This window comes from Pteropus vampyrus, unplaced genomic scaffold (assembly GCF_000151845.1).
Source record: "Pteropus vampyrus isolate Shadow unplaced genomic scaffold, Pvam_2.0 Scaffold19, whole genome shotgun sequence".
Lineage (NCBI taxonomy): Eukaryota > Metazoa > Chordata > Mammalia > Chiroptera > Pteropodidae > Pteropus > Pteropus vampyrus.
The window spans coordinates 9169866-9173828 of record NW_011888800.1 but is presented as its reverse complement, the minus strand read 5'-3'; the positions used below and the strand labels follow the sequence as shown (position 1 = coordinate 9173828).

The following is a 3963-nucleotide window of genomic DNA, read 5'->3' as shown; positions in this document are numbered from 1 at the left end:
TAATTTGAGTGATAGACTCTTGACTACTATATATACTACCAATATAAAAGTTTCAGCATCATTATTCATAATAGCCAGAAAGTGGAAACAACCCAAATGTTCATCAACTGAGAATAGGTAAATAAAATGTGGTGTATCCATACAATGGAATATTATTTAGCAATAAAAAGAAATATTTATTGCAACATGGATCAGCCTTGAAAATATTCCGTTAAATGAAATTAGTCACAAAAGATTACATATTGTATGACTTCACCTGTATGAAATGTTCAGTATAGGCAAATCCGTGGAGAAAGAAAGTAGGTTGATGGTTGTCTAGAGCTGAGGGAGAAGCAAATTGGGAGTGACTTATAATGGGTGTGAGACTTTTGTGGGGGGACGATGAACATGTTCTAAATTTTTTTGTAGCAAAGGCTACATAATCCTGTGTATATACTAAAATCCACTGAATCATATACTTTAAATAAGTGTATTATATAGTTTGTGAATTAAATCCAACTAAAGCTGTTTGATCTTTCTATTCATCTATCTACATCTCAGCAGCAAGAGTGATAACTTGAATACTGAAAAGTTTAAAAATGCATATTATGAGAGGAGGTAAAAGGCCAAAGACTATATTGTACAAAGTGTGTAATCAAAACTATTTCATAAAACTGCTTCATGATTTGAATAGAAAGATTTTTTTTTCCCACTGGAAGGTAAAAATTTCCTATATCTTGTGGTCATTTTGTTAATATTTAATTTTTCTTTTCTCTCTTCCTGGAGAAACTTTGGATTCTGACAGAGCTCATTATTCTACATTGACCTGACAAGGCCTTGGAGATTTGCACTGTTGGCCCAATGAGTCAGATGCACACCCAAGCTGGCTACGTTCCCAAGGCTATACTTAGGTTAGAGTAAATGGCTTGAGGACAATGCATCCAGCACATGGGCACAAAGAGGTTTTTCTTTCTGATTGCCCATTGTGTCTTCCTCTTCTAGCCATGTCTTTCTTTCTTTGGACAACAGAAGGAAAATCTCCCAGCTATAACTGCTGGAATTCCCTTCTTTCCCTTTCCCAATATTCCAGGATATGAGTGTAGGCAAAGCTTTTCTTTCAAAAATGCTATCTCCTTTTATCCATTTGCTTTTTTTATTCATTTTAGGTCTCTAGGCCTTGAACCAAAAGGTTGTGACTGGTGAGCTTTTCTAATTTGTTCACTCTTTCAGACACACACAGTGGACAGCTGGGAGCATCATCAGTTTCTTTGTCCCCTTGCTTGTCTAAGTGAATCCTAAGTGAGTCAGTGAGACCTTCTTCAGTCCAGCTCTAACCATCTCTTTGGTTGGTGGGATAGGTAGGCTGTGGGATGGAAAACCTTTTGAATTCTTACAGTGTACCTATGAACTCTTTTGTTCTGCAGAGTGAAATAAAAGTCTGCTTGGGGAGTTCCTGAAAAGACTGTCATCCTCAAACAAAAAGTATATTTCATCCAATCTAGGTTAATTTCATCCTTTTCTTTTCCTGTTAAACAGTAGTCTGTTTATGAGATCTTTATTTCCTTACCCTGATCTCTCCATGGCTTTTTTAATTTAGCTTTTGTTTCCACTGATTTGCCAGATCTGTTTACCAGGAGTAACATTCTCATAGGTGAGGACCTCTCTCATGCCCAAACCTTCAGTCCTCATTCTACTAGATCTGAATGTAACACTACTGACCACTCCCTTCTCAGAAGATTCTCTCCCTTGGACTGGAAGTCAACTGATGCTTATTGGATTCAAATACATTTTCTCATGCTGAAGCATTCCAGCTTACTTCTTACCTTTCAGCCAATCCATCTTTGTCTCTTGCAGTGAACTATGTATTTCTCTCATCCCCTAATTGGAATGTTATCTCAAGGCTCTACATGACCAACTATATCTGGTTTATAATTAGACCTTGTGGTCTACAATAGTGGTGTCTCCAAGAGGTTAAAGTAATTGCAAATAATGGATAATGGTGCCAGGTGGACTGCTCCTGCCATTGTGTGATGTGGCAGTCACCATAAAAATCAGTTAAGGCTTTTTAACAAGTCAATAGGGCAAAACTTTTCAGCCCTGCAATACCTTAAGCTGGGGTTCTCTAGTCTTTAGAGAACTCAGAATCATTAAGGGTAATGGTTCAAAATAGATTTCTGAACCACTGCCAAACTTGTGATTTAGAATCACTTTAAGAGGAGCCCAAGAATCTGCATTAATAAAAACCCAAGTGATTCTGATGCAGTCGGTCCAGCTGTCATTCTTGGAGGAAGCAATGCCACAATCCCCTTTCCTTTAGTTATATGCTACATTCCTAGAGAATAAGGAAGACCTAGAGAACAAGGAAGAACTAAAAATAATTCGCACAATGTGGTATAAGTTGCCTAGGACCTGCAATATATCTATTTCTGGAATAATCACAGTACTCACCACCTTATATTTGTTCATCCTCACCCTGAGAACAAATACATTCATTGCCATTCTTTATAGTGAAGATCTAAAAGAAGTAGGCATGCCAGTTCTCACTATCAGTCTATTTCTAACTCCACAGGAGTTTCAGAATCATCTGTAAGAGGCCTGGAATCCAAAGGCACCCAAGGGACTTGGCAACAAGAAATATATAGTAAGTAGGTTAGTTAATGAGGTTATGGTGTTAGTGTTGTTTCACGTTTTTTAAGATACTCCACTATGCCTACATTTTCGGGAAACATATCCTCTGATATTTTGAATGATTTGGTTTGATTTCTTACACTGCCTGCTATCCATAAGCTTTCTCTGTGCCCTCCTTCCTGGGGGAAAGCCCCACAGAGTTATGTGAATAGCTGCCCAGCCATAAAGCTGGCTTCTCTAGCCTGGCATCACAAGGCCTGAAGGACTAGTTTATTTATAGCTGCAGGAGCTAATTCTCTTATCTAGGTCTTTTGGCCTAACAAGTAGGAAAAAATCTAGAAAAACTAAGATTCTTTTCAAACAGCAACTTCTTCAGGAGGTAGAACTGTAAGCTCGGAAGACAAGCTGCCCGTGGCTCATATCTGCCTTAAGAGATATCGCCTCATAAGGTGTCTCATTGACATGGACGCCATTTTCTTTTGTTACAAGAGACCTTGGGTGCGATGTGAGGTCACTAAGACTAATAATGTAGGAGTGATTTGTAGTTCAGAGGAACAACTTGTCAACAGCTTGTAATTTTAAATGTTGTCCTAGAAGGAAGTATATTGTATATACAGGGTAGGTGCTTCATTATTAGTGACTTTAATGCACCTATGAGCACTTTGATGTACCCTAATTATTTCTGGTACTGTAGATTCCCTTTACTGTTATGTAATGGTGTGGATGTTTGGGATGCAAAATTGTGATTAAGGAGGCCTCAGATGGAGTCAGGGTGGCTGGATTTATGCTCTCGAGTAAAATTTAAACACTTTGTCCTCCACATTTTATTTTTTATTTTATTTATTTATTTACATACTTACTTATTTTTTTTAATGCCTACAGCACCTGATATTCCTAGGTGGTCTCCCATCCAAGTACTAAGCAGGCCCAGCCCTGCTTAGCTTCCGAGATCAGACGAGATCGGGCATGTTCAGAGTGGCATGGCTGTAGACTTGTCTTCCATCTTTTAAAATGAAAGATGTTTGGATATGCTCTACTGTGTTCCTACTGTAACTAGACTTAGAGTTTGGGGGTGGGGTGGAGGTTCCAGAATGTTATTTAGTCTAAATTGAATCACCAAGAGGCAAAGCCAGCAACAATCGCTTAATCAGAATAGTTTGGTTAAGTTCACAGAAGTTTATCTTGTTAAATGCTGTAGAACTCTTGGAGACTCTTTATAGAGAATTCAGATCTTGTTTAGATGTGTTTCTAACGTCAGAGATAGTCTTATGGGCTACCTCCATAGCAAGCCTGACACCACCCAGGGCTGGCCTCTCTATGGTAATTGTAAGCAGACAACAAAAGATAATGCTTTTG

The 3963-nt window shown here is 38.4% G+C and overlaps 1 non-coding gene across 1 annotated transcript; it reads right to left on the bottom strand.

The window, feature by feature from the left end:
• Positions 1 to 3480: 3480 nt before the first annotated feature.
• LOC111736420 lies at positions 3481 to 3599 on the bottom strand. The gene has a single exon (XR_002779176.1). It is a non-coding gene; the product is annotated as a 5S ribosomal RNA (ribosomal RNA).
• Between the last annotated feature and the right edge of the window lie 364 nt (positions 3600 to 3963).